Genomic DNA, 17,953 nt, shown 5'->3' with positions numbered 1-17,953 from the left:
TGTTTGTTAGAAAAGGCTCAAAATTAATGGACTTTAGATACTATGTCGATTAGTATTGTCATCCAAGACAGGATGCTAAACGGAGTTTCAAATTTGCCTTCTGCAAAATTGCCACCAGAGTAGAGCATATATAAAAGGAAACTTAATTAATGAGATGGAGACTGAATTCAATCAAGCAGCAAAGACCATGAAAATTTATAAGAACAACAAAAATAGGGGTGAATGCAGGCCCCACAAGAGGGTAAAAATTCTCTGTTGATAAAGTATATATTCCAGTCCACATGCTCATTTCCACCTTGGGATAAATCAGTATTGATAACATTAATCATCACATATTGACTCCATGGCCAGGATGCAAATGGGTTGGTCGGCAGGCCAAAATTTACATCAGTGGAACCAGTTCCAGTTAATCAGGCTGGCAGCATAGTGACCTTTGAATAGGGTTTGCGCAAAAGAATGATTGATCTTTTGCGACATCAAGCTTTGGATCATGCCTTGCAAAGATCTCAAAGCACACCGAACTCTTTCATCTGCCTGCACAAATCTTGCAGCAGCTATTGTGCGATTCAACTGTGCACGTGGCAAAAAACAGCTTTCGTGCGAAAGATACAACCCGAACCCCTTTGTATATCCTTAATGCTGTCAGCCATTTTCTGTTTTTTCTAAGAAGAGGTCAGCAAGAAGCAATGGGCTACTAAAAATTGCAGAGTGGCCTTCTCCCAAACAATACTTAACCTCCAGCATATTGGTGATCAGAGTTCTAGAATTTAGCAGACTGCAAAACTGATAGCATTTACAATGACATTATTTTAACTTGGAGAAAAAACAATGACAGATCATTACCTAAATCATTACTCACAATTTATATCATGCAAATTCCGCAGCACATAATGCAGTAAAGAGTGGTTATGCATGATATGACAATTTACAGTATTCCAAACACTGAAATTCCAAATTGACTTCTCAGTTCTCATCAGCATGATAAATGCCAAATAAGTGGCCCGAGAGTCCCACAGGATACATGCACGGAAAAGTGGCATTTCACTTGTCGCTCTAGTTAAAAGAAGAGGTTGAAGATCATATCTTGCAGCATAAACTGACAGGCATCACTGCATCCCACATGACTGAAGTGCTGCTGATTTGCAAGGAACTTGTGGAATCCGAGTACCCTGATGGGTGCATATGGTCTGCAGGGTGCAGGATTTATGCATGGATGAAGGCAAGCAAGATAGCATGTTGTTTTTGGGAGGGGCACCTCCTGTTGTATAGCCAACACTGGGACAAGAACTGAACAAAAAATAGGACAGATTAGCTATATTTTGAGAAGGAGAAACACAGGTACAACAACCAAAAGTGGAGGAGGCATGTGATCCTTTATCCTAATCTAGTAACATGCTTAGCACATGCCAAGTGTTTGTTTCTCCTCTATCTGATGCATATGCTCTAGGTGGGGGGGGGGGTTGGAGGAGCGGACATCGGACCATTGCCCAACTTTTGTCTGAAGTGATTCTGGTAAATATGATCTTCATTATTGGGTGCAGTAGTTAAAAGTGGGAGTGCATATATTGATTTATATACCAAGAACATAAGGGCCTGTTTGCATAATCTAGCAAGATTGGACTGAATTTTCTGCTGGACTTATGGATTGGGCAACCCTGTTGAGCATGACCTATATCAACCCAACACCACCCCCCCAGCACGAATCTTGTGGGGAATGAAACAATGATTGGCAGAAGTGGTCGAATTTAGTTTGTTTAGAAAACTTACTGCCTTCCTTTTCTCTTCTCTTCCTTCCTCTAACTTTTTGTATTTTCCACTTCTGCTTCTGCTTATTTTCTCATAATTTTTTTTATCTTTTCCCCTTTCCTTGATAAATTTGGTGGGTCCTTCCCTCCTTTAACCCTCCCAGAAAAAAAAAAAAGCCTAAAATCATGGTCTATATAAGAGTTCATTAGAAGAAGCAATAAAATCTAACATCTGACACAAGTATGGTGCAACTTGAACAATCCGGATGATTGTTAACACTATTGTCATCATTTTTATTGGTTTGTGCTTGGTAGCCCCTACAGAGAGCACATGCCAGTAATAAATTATTTCCATCCTTACACATTCTTTTCCTTGTGCAGAATCAAAAATACAGAAAAAGAGAAGGCTTTAAAGTGAAACAAGATACAGCTCACACTGCAATGCCTCAGCTGTTGACTTTTTCACAAATACATTCAGCCCTTGCACCACCTGTAGAGGGAGGTTTCTGAGGATAAATCCTATGGAGCATATAGCATATGAGACAGATCATGGAGAGGAGGATAAAAAGAAGACTGTCTAAGGTTGAGTTTTTGAAATCTTAAGAAAAGCAATACTGAAAAAATAGCATGCAATTGCTAAAAATTATCCCTCCTGCCTTCATCCAGCACATCGACAAAATAATCTTGGCAAAAGTACAATCACATGCAACTCACGTCTCAGATTATAATGATAAATTATTTAACAATAGAACAGAAAAAAAGAACCCAATGCATATGCATCAATAAAGACCCCATTATCTGAAGTACTAGTAAATGAAAAATTCTTTTCCCAGTTTAGTGGCATGCAGATAGATGACAGTTTTGTAGCATTAGCTGAATAGGTAGTACTGCTAGTTGATTAAATTTTCTTTCTCGAAGCCAAGTGGCTTCTTCTAAACAAAGTGCAGCTTTCAGAACAAGTATGACCTAAATTGAACTTCCAGTCAGACAAGCATCCACATACACATATGCATAACTTAGGAGACTTAGCCATTTAATATATTTATTATATTAAAGTTAGTAACTAGACTAAACAAACCCACAACTTCAGCTAATGCAAACTAAAAAAAATCACAACAAAGATTATTAAAAAAAGAAAAAGAAAAAAATAATGAGGGTTTAAACCATTTAAACTTGACTCAACAAGCAAGGGAAACCATGCTTTAATGAAGCCTACCTTAAGAAGAAATTTTTATTTGAGTATATCAAGATTGGCCTCTGAATACATGGGGACATTGTAGCTGTTAACTTAGGAGCTTGAGATTTTCATGCTCCAAGGTCCCCACGCAAGGACTGCCAAACCGTCTTGAACTAGATTGGTCCCTAACCAGAACCGTCTACCTCTTCGAAGTGGTTTAAGATGTGAGAGTTTTGGCTAGTCTCTCTCCTAATCTCGAATCGAGGGCGCTTCCATTCCTCTCTCTCCCTCTCTTCGATCCTCCTCTCCCCTCTCCCTCTCTTATATCCTCCTCTCCCCTCTCCCCTCTCCCTTCTCCCTTCTCCCTCTCTCTCCCTCTCTTCCATCCTCCTCTCCCCTCTCCCTCTCTTAGATCCTCCTCTTCCCTCTCCCCTCTCTCCTCTCCCTTCTCCCTCTCTCTCCCTCTCTCCTATCCTCCTCCGCTAGTCCCATCTGATGGTGATGCCTCTCCCGCTCTCTTGAGAAAAACTCCAAATCAAGCTGCCTCCTGTCCGCATTGGACGACAATGCCTCTCTCGTTCTTGTAACGAAAACCTAGCGCCTCCCATCTGACGATGTCACCATCGATGGTGAGACCCAGGTGAGTCCTCTCTTTCCCTCCCTGCCCCTCTCCTCCCCCCTCCTCCCTTCCTTCCTCTCCCTCTCTGATCCGGTATGCATCGGGTTGGTGTGGTGCACACTAGTACCTTATCAAACCGATCACCTGCCGGTACGAACCCTGGAACTGGCTTGACAAACCTAGTCTCCAAGAGAACTTTTGTAAGCAATAATTTCAGACTACAGAATAAGTTGTTTCATTAACTAGACATAGAAAGTATCTAATCCATTTTCTTAATGTTTTATGATCAATTGGAGCAAAATAAATATTTCGATATGGTACTTCTGTCGATCTTGGAGAATATATTGAGGAATGCGATCCTTTTTTTTGATATATAGAGGAATGTGATTGGTTTAGCATCAAATTTATGGGAATGCCTCCTTCAGCCTCCAATGCATTGCTTTTAACTCCCCTCTTCCCACCCAACCCATCATTCTAGAACATCAGAAGTGGAATTTTTTTTCAAAAGTCTAATATCTCAAAGGCAATTTACGATTCCATAATTTCATTATTGAAATCTAAATACATTTACCAGTCCATTCTAGCAAAACAAGTAATGTTTCTTCTCAAATAATTTTACGTTTCACATCTTTCTTACCCAATGTTGGAACATTAACAATTACATCAAACGCATGATAAATAACAAGAGACCCTAGAAAGTCCATTTTGCTTATTGTTTCAATGTTCTTTCCCTCCAAAAGAATCAAATAAATAAGTATTGTTGTGTTCTTGTGTTACTAACTAGATTTTTGTAGCTCAAGGAAGTCATGAAAAACCATTAAGGGTCTGTTGGATATTCCTACAGGATTGGGCTGAAAATTTTGTAGCAATCATACCTGTTGACCCGTCTAACTTGCATTTTCTAAGAACCTGTCCACGAATCCTATAGGATTTTCAGCCCAATCCTGTAGGAATAGCTAAACATGCCCTAAATTGCACAATGCAAGTCACTCATGCAAAATATTGGATGTTCACTCTATTCCTACTTGGAATGCTTCATATCAAAAAAAAAAAATGTAACGTAGAGCAAGCTTATATTTTTTTTCATTTCCTCATGATTCTTGCCCCTCTCTCTTTGCCTTTTTTTATCCACTAACTTTTCAATCCCACTCAATGACCTTCCAAATTATCTCTAATCCTCTCTTTTCAGCATAAAAACTCCACCTAAAATTTTCCTTTAGAGACCCAAGCTCAATTCTCTCATCCACTTTGCACATCCAATCTTCCTCCTACCAATCTCACACACCCGCTTTCCTAATAATCACCAAATCTCTGTTTAGCTTAAAAGTCCCACCCCTCCCTCCCCTCTCTGCCCCCTCCACCTCTGATCAGGTTGTCCAAATAAATAATACCCTAAAATTAAACTTGGCAGAGGTCAAGTAATATACGCTCCTTTTATTGATATTTTCTCTCCTTCATGATTTCTTTCCATAAAGAAAGATATCCAAAACAAATAAGTTCAATAAAAAAGAAATACTTCTGGCAATTCACATACACAAATAAGTAAATCACAAACTCTGAAAGATATATTAATGCTCGATCCTATCACATTCATCCATCAAATATTTTCATATTTTTATTTTTATATTTTAATTTCACTTTATATTTTTCGATGTATTTTTTATGTTTTAGTTTCCAGTTCATATAAAACTATTTTTGCTTTATATAATTTTTATTTTCTATATTCAATTTGTATTTTCCTAATCCTTTACTCAGACAGGTATTTAAATGTGCTGCTTTGTGCTATATTTGCCCAGAATTCATTTCTCTCATACTCTCTAGTAGCTTAACATTTTTTTCATATTAGCATTACCTGAGAGCCTAATGTTGATAGGAAGTATAAGTATTAGAAGCTGTGTTTCAATGCCACTGAAATTATAATGCTAATCAGAGTTTTAGGATATCCTCCAAAACCTATACAGAGAAGACACAGAACAATCAATTAAAAATCCAGAAATGATAAGAATATGAAAGACAAGAATATTCAAAAGACATTTTACTAATACAAACATACTTTGAGATTCAATATAGTACATACGATAGAAACAGATTAATATCCTGAAATCATATTAGGGTCATATTTGGTGAAATCATGCCGGACCTGGACATCAGTGGGATTGGTGGATATAGAGGGGGAGGTGAAGAAGGGAACAGGAGATCATGGAGGGTTGCGAGCCCAATCCCTTGTGAGATTAAAAGAAAAAAAAAGAAAAGAAAAGAGCCTGTCAATGTCTTTTTTAAAACCAGTGGGGATCAGGCCCCGTGAACCTCTGTCCTCTCCCTCCCCTCTTCCGCTTTGGCTCCCTCCCTTTCTCGCCCTCTAGCGCTCTCTTCCCTGCCAACCCACCAGATTATGATCAGAACTCTACAGAAATTGTCAAACAATTTTTGCACATTTTCTGCTCCTGCTTATGTTTCTGCAAATATCTAATTTTGAAAGCATCATAAGCCAGCTAGAAATGAAATCATAAACAAGTATTCTGAATCATAGATTGAAGGGAACAATAATCTTATAATCTTAACATAGGGGAAGTGGATGTCACAATCAATTTTAGCTGCCGTTGCAATCTTATCGTTGACAACACAATGAAGCATCTGAAACATAACAAAAATGGCAGGTGATAAAAACAGATATTAAGAAACCTACCTGCCTGCCTTCTAATAGACAAGTAATTATTGGGCTTCCCTTGCTCACTTCAACTTGCTCCACAAGAAGCACAACTCGTCCATAGATGTTTGTCTCTCACCACAGTCAACAATGCCATTTAGCATGTAATTATGCATTGTCATCCAAATGCACAATGGAGTTATCTTTCTCATCTAATAATACATGCAGATTTCCCTAGCAAATTAAATAAAATATTAGTGTTCATTGCATCACTGTTATTTGTACTCCTATGACAGTTAGCTGGGCATCCAATGCCAAAATAAGAACATTATTGTGAATAAATGGTTACAAGCAACATTCACAATCTCAGTACTAGATACTGTATCGGAATGTTACTGGTAAAACAGCTCCAAACCTTTTTTTCTCACTTTTTATTACAATGTGTATGGTACACACCCCAGTACAAGACAGTTCTTCTTGATTCAGATTGGTACAGACTGATCTAGGTCAGTTCAAGCTGGTTCGAGGCATGTACTAAGCTGAAACCCCAACTCATCCCGATTTTGACCCAGTACAAGTCAGTACACCCTAAACCGAGCAGTGCGGGATGAGACGACAATCATTGGTTATAAGTTTTTAGTTTTAAAAGAGTGAAACTATTCAAAGGGGTTTAGGGTCTCCAGATATGCTGGCAAAAAGATGAATGATGACAACAGTTGGGTTCATGACATGAACAAGGTAGTAATGGTCCTAAAAAAACCAGGCAAGATTAGTGCATACAAATATAATAAGTACTAAAAATTAAGTAAATAAGTTGACTATTTAGTGAATATTCTATTAATTGCTCGATTCACAATAAGAAGGAAAACAATAAAGCAACAGAGATGATCAAATGGAATCGCAATGAAAAGGTGGTCAAATATTCAGGATTCTTTTGCCAACAAATAAAAATTCAAGATCTGATGTCTTTACAATATGTTAGAGACTAAATGGAATAAAAAAATAAAAAAATATCTCATTGATTATGGAAATTCAGAAAAGTTCAAGAACTTTTTGTGAATAGTTTCATTGATTATGAAGTGCAGAAATATCCTGTGTTATTTACGGAAGTTGTTAGTATTTCTTAAATGCATGATCATTTCATTAAGTCAGCAATCAGTATAGATTCATAAAAGAAACTTTGGGTAAAGAAGTTAAGAATAACAAATGTAAAAGCAAGTGCAGATGTCAGAATGCAAACGTACAGCTCAATTTGTTGACAAGGATCCTATTTCAACTGCTGAGGACATGGCTGGCTGAAAGAAACACAGAACACCTCGATGAAAAGACTTTGAAGTTCACTTTGACAAGCTGTGACCTCGGACAATACTGCATGAAACTAAGGAAACTGGCAAAAGATTAGCTGGTTATAAAAACTCAATCATACAAGCTCTTCAAGTTTACATCCTCTGCCAATGCAAGTAAACCATCGTCATTTCTTTGACTTGAATAGCTCAAAACCTCGTAGCAAATGCTCGTGGCATCTTGGCTAGTTTTTTATATACATGCTTTATTGACACAATCATAAACTTCCTATGGTGTACTTATTTTGAATATTAACTTATTATTGTCATCATATTGATAGCCTGTGATTCTCATCTAGGTGCACATTGATGGTCTGTGATACTCATCTACATGCTAACACCCTTCTTGTCTGCCCAACATCTAGCTCATATATTCACAGTCTGCATGTCATCCAATAGATCTTCACTTAGTTCTCAAAAGAATTAAATAATCCTACAATTTCCAATTGTTTCTTGGCTTCAGCCAGGTTGCTTCAATTTAAATACCATCAACAACCTCTGTCATTTGAAACAATTACTTAGGAGAATCTATTAGAAAACAACTCTAATTGAGCTTCTGCATTTTCAATAATCAGTGCATTCTATATACTTCATATATGAGCTACCAAAATTTAATCCTGCAACAATTCTAATTTCCTCCTTTACTTCACCAGTATTGCTTAAATTTCATTAGCAATGTCTTTACCGAATTCTCAGACAATTCTTAATTTTGCCTAGAATTCACTGAGTTCTCTCTGTTTGTTTTTTTTGTATATTATATTCACTTCAATTAAAGACCTTTTGAGATTCAAGTATATCATTTCAAACGCTGAAAAAATGATAACAAAGACATGTCCTGGTAATAGACTAACATCAATTCAGTTATGTGAAAAAAGAAAACAATGTTAATAAATAGAATTCTGAATCTGATGGTGCATAAAAGATACTGAAAAATTAACCTTAATAATCAAGCTATCTATATGGCTGACTTTAGAAGCATATGTTTTCAACCGATAGCATCAATTTCATCAAAAATGATAAATAATGACCTGAGATTATAAAGGCACAAAATAATCAAAAAAACCAAGAACATACTAGCTGCACATCTCAAGTCCTTTGGGACTCCTCAGAATCAGCAAGTAAATCTCTCTTATTTTTCTCGGTTTCTCCAACCAACTCGCTTACAACCTCAGGCCCATCCCATTGAGTGTCTGAGAATTTTATTTTAAAAAAGACATAATAACAGTTAACATGAGGCAGTTCCAACTGGTTTAAGTGTTTGCTAGCCATTCACTAAGGCCCTGTTGGATGCCAGAAAATCTCATCAGTCCGATTAGGTCTTCCACGACCAATAAGATCTTCCAACAGGGCAAAAAGCAGTTGTTCTTTCCTATAAATATTGCATCTGGCAGTTTCATACTGTCTATGTACACAAATTATTAATGGTGAGTAACTATTAATAATTACAAAAGAGAATCATGGTTTTTATTTGCAATTGTTAAGAAAAATTCATCCACAAGAAATTTAAATTTAACAAAAAAAGAATAAAACAGAACAAGTTGTGGGAGCAGGGAACAGATAGGATACTAAAGAAATTATAACTTTAATTTCCGAGTTTGAAGAAGCTTCAAATACAAACAAGATTTCCTCTTTCCAGCACTTCAAGATTTCCTGGTCTTGTGCCATAGCCTGATTAACTGGAAAATAATAGTTTGCTCCACAAAGTATTGCTCCAACCAACAAGGCACATTCGGTGGAATTCAAATTATTCAAAATTTCTCTTGCTCACAAGTCAGATGGGGTGAGAATACAGTAAGTCTACATAGTCCCCCCTCTCTCTCACGTTATTTTGAGCATCTTTTCCCATAGGTAGCTATATGAGCATCACACAGTTTCAGCAATAAAAAGTTTACCCGAAAATTATTTCAATAGTGTAAGAAAGCATAGGGTTCAATTTTATTGCATATGAAACTTGAGGAGCCACATTGTGATATCAGATCATCTCTATTCCATGATGAGGCCAAGGCATGATTCTCTAGTCTACGTGCATCTATTTGTATAGCCAATTTATCTCTTAACACCAATGCGCATGTATTTGTTCAGTACATAACCAAAATGATTCATTTGATTATAAATTAAGCATACATATCAGTTAAAATAAAAAAGAAGCTCAACAAAATTTATTTCTAATCATAAAAGAAATTTATTGGATAGATGTACCTATGTTTGAGAAAAAGCAGAATATTTTCAATAGTATTAGCCTATTAGGTGAACATTACAAGATGGCAGTATCAGCTTCAGAACTAGAATGTTGAACATGTTCCATTAATAAGATAAAATTTGGCTAACTGCTACATGCAATATTTGAACAACATACCACTCAGTAATTTCTTTTCCTCAATAATTTATGGCCAATTACAAACATCTATACTTGCAGATGTTTCTCTTGGAGATGCCCATGATATGGAAACACTTTAGAAATGCATATTTGAGACACAAGCCCTATAATCTCATTTTTCTAGCCAGATTTGAAATTCATAACTTCTCGATCTAAAAATACTTTTTCAGAGAAAGAATCTTCACTACCCAGTATTATTTTATCAGTGAACCACCATCTTACCTAGTAGACGACCCATGCAAATGCACAGAAATAGAGAAGCAAAAATATTATTAAGTTCAAACACTGATTAGCAAAATGACAGAAATAACAAAGCTCAGTACAAATCCAGAATGTCAAGGGGAATGTTTTAACTAGTTGTCAAGACAAAGCAGCATATAAGCTAGAATTCTAAGAACAAAACATGCTAGTAAGTAACTATGAGCCAGCAAAATATTACTAAATGTGGTGAAGCATTACTTGACAAGAGGATGGGGGGAGTTTTGATCAAAGAATCTCTTTTGAAGTTGCTGAGCAAGAATAATAACACCTAACTACAAAGCAAATAATGTGTTTACCCTATCATCTAGCATTTCGAGATCAAAATAAAGGACAAGCTTTCATTAAAATTAAGACAGTATTGCAAAACAAAGAAAATAACTTAACAAAGAACTTTTTTAAGTAATTTAACAGAAAAAATTTAGGGCAATGATTTAAACATACCTGTTCATTTTTATTAGGCTTCCCCCTACAGGATCATGACTCCAATGTAAGCAATGAAACCTTAAATTTATCAGGCAGGGCAAATAAAAAAACAAAGTAAATAAGAAATAATTAGATTAATAAAGGCAAATCAAGGACTACATAGATAAAGTAAATAAATTAATCAACATGTGAAGACTTCAAACCTGCTAATAGATATTGTTTGGCACTAGCAGAAACTTTGATGATTCAAAGCTGGTACCATAGGCAATGTTATCATGAGCAGGGCTTTGTTACGGATTACTTATGGAAGAGGACAGATGATTGGAAATTAGAAAAAAAAAAATGCTAGCTAATGAAAACAAACATAAGAGGACATCCAATAAAAAATGAATAAAACGGTAACCGTATTTGAGAAAGAAGCAAAATGTGAACATGAGACAGATATCATCTTCACTACACAAGCAGGAAATACAAGCACCAAAGGAGTAGTGTTTATTTTCGTACGCACCAAAGGAAGATGAGAAGATATCATCTTCCCAAAGGAAGATGAGAAGATATCATCTTCCCATGGGGCCATGATAATTCTAGCACGCAGGGACTGATGCAGTAAAGGAGTAGTGTGGTAAAACGTTTTTCTAAATGAAAATATCAAACAATGTTGGTGTTCCACTAAGAAAACAGAAGCAAGATGTGTATTACAAAGATCATTAAAATCATAGAAATTTATTTTCGTATCCCATTTTTGAAGGAATGAGAGTTGGAAATACAAATAAAGTTACTTGTTTCTCTTAGAAAGCATAACTAATAAGCTTATCTGTAATTTGGAATGAGCTTTTTTAAGGCCTCTGGTGTCATAACTTTCCACAGAGGATACATCTACCATCATTTTGTGCTTTTAAAATCCCTTCACTACTCAAGTTATCTTATACTACTCTTAATTTCCTGGTAACCATTCAACATATATCAACCAACTTTTCCTTAGTGTGTTCAACATTAGTGTGTTTAACATGATTCATCCTCTTCCACCTCGGCATTTTCATCTTTGTTTCACTTATGTGCCCAGCCGCTGCTAGTAAAAACAATCATAATATGATACCTCATGCTTACAAATTTGTGTAAACATATTTTTGCTTATAATACTGCTATTATTGCATTTGATAATCAGTGTTTATTGCAATCTCCTACACCTCAACATCCGATGCCTTCCTATATAAACTCAAATTGGCCTGATTCTATAAATATTCTCAAAGAAACACAAAATGAAAATAGGGCTAAACAATACATTTTATTAACTAATATCCATGTTAGTCCTCATAAATCATAAGCCATTATCAAGTTCAATTTTAAAAAGAGTTCTATCAATCAAGAAAAGAAAGAAGGAAGGAAACTGCAAAGCAATTATCCATTCAAGCATTAAACCATCAAAGATTCAAAAACACCAAACACATTAGTAAAATAGCACAAAATCAAATCATTTATGAGAAAGAGGAAATCTATCGAGCATAGAAAAGGGAGAAGAGCACTATAATAATTCTATGCAACCATTCCAATCCTGAAATCACTGAATAAATCAGTCAAATGACAAAAGATCAAATCTTTCACAATATATAAGAAATCTGCTGAGCACAGAAGAGAAAGAAAGAAATGAATGAGAAAGTAATTCTTTCAAATTTACCAACACTAAAATTACTTAACATACTAGTAAAATAGCACAAGATCAAATCTTTCTCGAGATATAAGACAAATCTATTAGGCATGGAGAAGGATCGAAGAAAGGGAGGAAGGAAGAAAACAAGAAACTACAAGGAAACTGCAATGCAGTAGTTCTACTCAAGCATTCTAACAATGAAATATTCCAAAAAAATCAAAGGTAGCACAAGAATATTTCACAAGAAATAAGAAATCCATCCAGCATGAAAAAAGAAGGAAGAAGAGAAGAAAGAAAGAAAGAAAGAAATTCCATTCAAGTCCTCTCGTGTTGTAAAGCACTGAAAAGATGATTAAATCATACACAAGAAGAAAGAAAAAAAGTAAGAACTACAGGATTACCCACCAATGCATCAACATGACTTGATCCTAAGGTTGACAACCTCCGAAGATCACCAGCAGAGCAATAGGCCCAGTCGGCAAGGCCAACCTCCTGGCTGGGCCAAAATCACCAGCAAAATTTCAATTTTCACCCCATCAAAATTTCCATGAAGGTTCTTATAAGATATCTCTTAGAGTCCTTTAATTTACAAACATTTAATTCATGAATAACCAGCAAACAAAGTTAATATCCATGATAACGATAACCTTAAAGTTTGCCTGCCCATTCAGAAAAGTAGACACATTGATGATTCTTCTATGTTGATTGCTCCCATTGCAGATGTCACCATATCAAGATGAAGGAATAAAGAGTAAGAAGCACAGGAAAGGCAAGGAATTGTTGCAATTTCAGCTTTAAAGCTGACATGAAAATCTTTTTTTCCAGATTTGTTATTAAAAGAAAGATGAGAGCAGAATACATTTTTCACCCGAATCTTTCCTTCCATTACTTTCACCATCTTTATTTGCTGCAACTGTGATCTATACAACAGATTGAGAACTTATCAACAGAGTAACTATATTATCTTGCAAAGCATAATGGTAGAACTATCAGTATTTAACAACTAAAATTTTTTACCTGTTATATATCTTTGTATTAACTTTCTATTCTTTACTTCCTATCCCTAAATGTGAACATCACAAGATCAAATGATAAATACATTAACCTGACCTTCACATGGTGAAAAAGCTAATCTTCCCTGGTAAGCCAGCACCAGATAATCCAAGTTCGGCCATGGTTCTTCAGATCTAGTCCTATACTCATTCAACCCATCCACAGAATATCTGGTTCAGAACTGTCTTCCATCAATCTGTTCACTGTTCCATGCTCGTTCACTTGTAAGATTTCTAAGGTTGTACTTCTAATGCTATGCTTTTCTGATCCAGAAGCACTTCTAATGTAATGCTTCAAAGAGAAGTATTTTACCTGCTAAATGTTTGATGGACACATAAAGTATAATAACTTTTTTACCACTCTGATAGCAGTTAGATCTAGCATGAGTAGGTCTGACCTCAGTTGGATATAAATGTAGGATTTCGAGTCCAAAATTAGTTGGTTTTGGATCTGAGTTTTATGTATCTATCTTATAATCCAAAGCAATATCAAATCCACTATATTTCATGGTAGGAATATCAGTCCACATTTTAGATTTTTATCCAAGTCGATTCAGGTTTTAAGTGTACAAGAACAACTTGGAGGTCCAGCCTACATGATCAATTTTGGGTGAGTAGAATACATGATGATTTGAATTAGGATTTAGCCAATCAACTTGCATCACTATTGAGTCTACTTTTCAGCAAGACAAAATCATCAGTTATGAGAATCAGAGTAGCAGCTGTGAATAGGCACAAGGCATAAACTAGTTTCTGTAGAAACATGCTTGCTAATTTCTACTTATCTAAGAAGTATTGTTTATCAAATAACACCAAACATAAATATATGTCTGTGTGTGTGTGCATCATCCGTACAAAATGAATTTTGCTTGTTATTTTCTTGCGGCGGATTAGTACCAATATGCCATTTATAGGCATGTTTGTGTGTGTGTGTGTGTGTGTGAGAGAGAGAGAGAGAAGTTGAGGAAAAAAAGTATTAGAGCCATGCACAAACAAGGAAAATAAGGCTATGATATAAGACCATGAAACAAACTAACAACCAACACTCAACATGTAAAACCCTCGCATACAAATGTGAGTAACAATAAAAAGGGTACAGCTACAGCTTTATTATATTTGGGGGAAAAAAACTTTACATTTTTCAGGGCACTTGAAATTTTATGGTGGTTGGAAGTCCAAATTTTTGCTTTGTGCACGTCCAATGAAAAGGTTTTCAACAACCTTTAACTGATTATCATACTTTTTCACCAGTATAGACACATTTATTGCACATACAGCAATCAACCTAAACAAAGGAAGCGTAATGATATATGAGAAACAGAAATAATATTAATCGGTAAGAAACCAACCACTGCATTGACCATGGATCAGAAACATCATCTATCCTTTTGTATCGCATAAAATGGATGCAAGAATAGAAAGTGTAAAAACAACAAAAAGGACCTGGATACATCAATCAGCCCTTCATTCAATTTTATCAGTCATCGTTTTCCTTTATTGTGTCAAAGAAGATGGAAAATGAACTAATCTCCTGCTCTCTCTACACATTTTAGTTCTAAAATTTGATCAAATGAAATAAACATATTCACTTAAGCAGCTCTTTTGGTTGCCTCTACATGAAGAATATTTTACTAACTTTGTTAATTCTAAATCTTGGAAGCTGACGAGGTAATGTCTCACAAGCCAAAAGCAAGCAATAAGCCTACTGACTAATTAAATTTAACAAGGTTTCCAGTACTGCTTTGATCAGTTGAAGAATAAAATATTTCAAGAAGGACAATTACTAAATTATGCTAATATTCTCCATTGCCCTAATTATTATGGACGCAATTGAAACAACCTGTAAAATCCCTGAATATTGCAAAGTCTCACAAGATTTTCTTTGTTCCTCCCCAGGATTTCTGCTTTTGAATACTATCTTCTGATGTTTTCCAATTTTCTTCTTCTTTATTCTTCTGAAATAGAGCTTTTCCCATCCTAGAAGAATTCACAATGAAGATGATGTCAAAACAGTCAACCATTCTCCAAAACTGGAAATCAAGAAAACTAAAAAAAAAGAAATAAGACAGCAAGAAAAGATGCAGAAACCCTAGAAGCCAAGAAATTAAAAGAAGGAGACATCAAGAAATCACCAATTTTTAAGCGTGAGTGAGAAAAGGCAAGATGCCGTAGGTGCAGCTGGTGAGGCTGAGCTCCTGGCCAGGCAAAAATCGCCAGCATTATTTCATAGTTGTACAATTTCACATCAAAATCGCTAAAAGGATTGTTATACCAGATCTCTTGGGATCCTTTAGATCCCGTAAGAATAACCAGCAAAGAAAGCTCATAAAGGTACATCACAACAGATCTATCATAGAACAACGCAAGAAAATATTCACGATCATATCAAGATGTTACCACAAAGAAAAGATAATTTCTATAGCCAAGAGACCAGTAATACAGAAGCTTACCTTCCCATTCAGAGAGATAGAAACATTACCCATTCTTTTTAACAAGCTCTACTGCACGCCTCAACTTATCAAGACACCAACCGACAAGAGATATTTCCCTCCATAATTGGTTGAGGTCGCCGACACTGTATCATAAACCCCCAGGAATAGTGGAAATTAAGATGGAACTGAAACGAAAATATGAATATAAAAACAGAAAACAATAATTGAATTCTGTTCAAGGTACCATGATGTATACCAGCTCTGCGTCAAGCTCTTCCTTCACCATCTACTCCTCTAAATACACCAACACCGCACTTGTTTCATCCTCACAAACTCCCAGAGCCGCCACCAAAAATATGAATCAAGAAACATAAGAAGTAAAGAAAAAAGTTAGAATCAAGAAACAGAAGAAGTAAACCAAAAAATCAAAACCTCCAACAGACAATGTGACTATTACCTCCAAGAACTCGAACAACGACAAGAAGTGAAACAAGAAACGGAGCTCTAATGGCGCGAAACCCTTTGGCATTCGATCGAAACCCTAGCTGGGCAAAGAAACGGAAAAGGAAGACGAAGAACGAGAAATAGAGGAGGGAGACGAGAGAGGGGCGGAGAGACGGAGTACCGGCATTGGATCGAAACCCTAGCTAGGTGTAATAATCGTAGAGTTTCAACTGTGTGTGCCTCTCGTCCACCGCTCGGTGCGACGCCTTCTTCCTTCTTTCCTGCGTCTCCCTCGCTCTCTCATCCTCTCTTCTCTTTTCTCGCTCGCTGTCGCGTTGTCTGAACCAAGCGGGAGAAAGTCGAAGAGCGCTGCCGCTATTTATAGACGGTGGGTCCTCTCGGATGCGTATAATGCAAGCTATTGTATCAAGATACGCCACGTAATCGTAGGGAAGTTATGGGCCATCCGTTATGCCCGGTTAAATAATCACATCCGTCCATTTATGTGGTCTTTCTGAGCCTCGCCCGCGCAGGGGCGGCCCAATACATTTGGAGGCCTAAGGCGAATCCAATAGATGAGACCTTTTTTTTAATAATAAAATTTTAAATAAGTAAAAAATATTTTTTAAAAATAATATAAAAATAGATAGTAATCAAGTATAATATTTCAATAAAGATACACGAATCTAATAAGAATAGATAAGAAGTCTTTTCAATTTAATATAATTTTTGAATGAAAATATAGAAAAGTAATTAACCTAAAAAAGAGCCATGAAACTGATTAAATAACTGAGATAATGCTTAATAATACTTTTATTCTGTCAAGTAAGAGCAGAATAGGAAAAGATCATCCCATGGCACTCTTTATGGGAATTATGGTAAAGCAAGAGCAGAATTTGTTCAGGCCTTTTTTATAAAAGAAAGTAGGGGCATTATGGAAAATTCACTCAATCTAATTAATAAAAATCCCATCCCACCATCTCCCTTTCAAAGTGAGTACCCTTACTTGGTGAGTACCGAAGCAGCTACTGCAGCATCACAGCACAGCAGCCATTCAACACCCCCCCCCCCCCCCCTTCCTCTTCCCTCCTTTTCTCTCTCTACCCTCCAAGAAGTCCATCTCCAATCCCCCTATCTTTCTTCCCGATGGCCCAGGTGGATCAGGAGTATTATGAGGGAAGGAAAACCAAGACCAAAACCAAAAAAGAGAAGGGATGAAAGATAAGAATGGCTTCAGGCGGGTATCAAGCCAACCAAATCCCTCCTCTCTCTCTCTCTCTCTCTCCCCCCTCCACCCAAAACAAAACTACTGTCCCCAACTTCCCAAATTGCTCCTCTGCAGGCCAGAAAACTCTCCACCTCCCTTCCATCAAGGGAGAAGACTCGTAGCCAGCTCCTGTTTCCGTTTTAAAAGGGGTCTTTGCTTCCTTTTGATCACAGTGCCAAAAACTTCCCCCTCTCTCTCTCAATTTCTTTTCTCCCTTCACCTCCCGGGGCCTTCCATTGGCCCGGGGCCTTAGGCGACCGCCTCGATCGCCTAAGGCTCGGGCCGGCTCTGAGCCTCGGTGTATCTCATCGGGACGTTACACATAAACGGACAGGATTTGAAATGTAGACCGTATAAAAAAATGTACACCATGTTCTGAGATGGCCGTTTCCATCACGGCGAACTGAATTGAAATGGCGGACAGCGGGAAGAGCTTGGAGAGTACTTGGAGATTTGTGCAGACAGTTATTCAGTGGTAGTGGTGGACGGCATGAAAGAAGATCAACCATTCGTTGGCC

At 36.7% G+C, this 17,953-nt stretch overlaps 1 long non-coding RNA gene across 35 annotated transcripts; it reads right to left on the bottom strand.

Annotated features, from left to right (window-relative positions):
* Window positions 1-839: 839 nt before the first annotated feature.
* LOC103710913 lies at window positions 840-16,534 on the bottom strand. Of its 35 annotated transcripts, XR_005512894.1 has the most exons (11): window positions 15,969-16,532; window positions 15,743-15,867; window positions 15,565-15,639; window positions 15,425-15,487; window positions 15,133-15,269; window positions 10,796-14,577; window positions 10,611-10,670; window positions 7,433-7,566; window positions 6,228-6,422; window positions 5,682-5,915; window positions 840-2,235 (listed from the first exon to the last, which is right to left on the bottom strand). It is a non-coding gene; the product is annotated as an uncharacterized LOC103710913 (long non-coding RNA). The 35 variants fall into 35 exon arrangements; XR_005512889.1 differs by having other exon boundaries at window positions 10,796-15,269; XR_005512904.1 differs by having other exon boundaries at window positions 10,796-15,269; window positions 15,425-15,479.
* Window positions 16,535-17,953: the final 1,419 nt, after the last annotated feature.

The sequence above is a fragment of the Phoenix dactylifera genome, chromosome 8, assembly GCF_009389715.1.
Source record: "Phoenix dactylifera cultivar Barhee BC4 chromosome 8, palm_55x_up_171113_PBpolish2nd_filt_p, whole genome shotgun sequence".
Lineage (NCBI taxonomy): Eukaryota > Viridiplantae > Streptophyta > Magnoliopsida > Arecales > Arecaceae > Phoenix > Phoenix dactylifera.
This window is presented reverse-complemented; position numbering and strand designations above follow the sequence as displayed.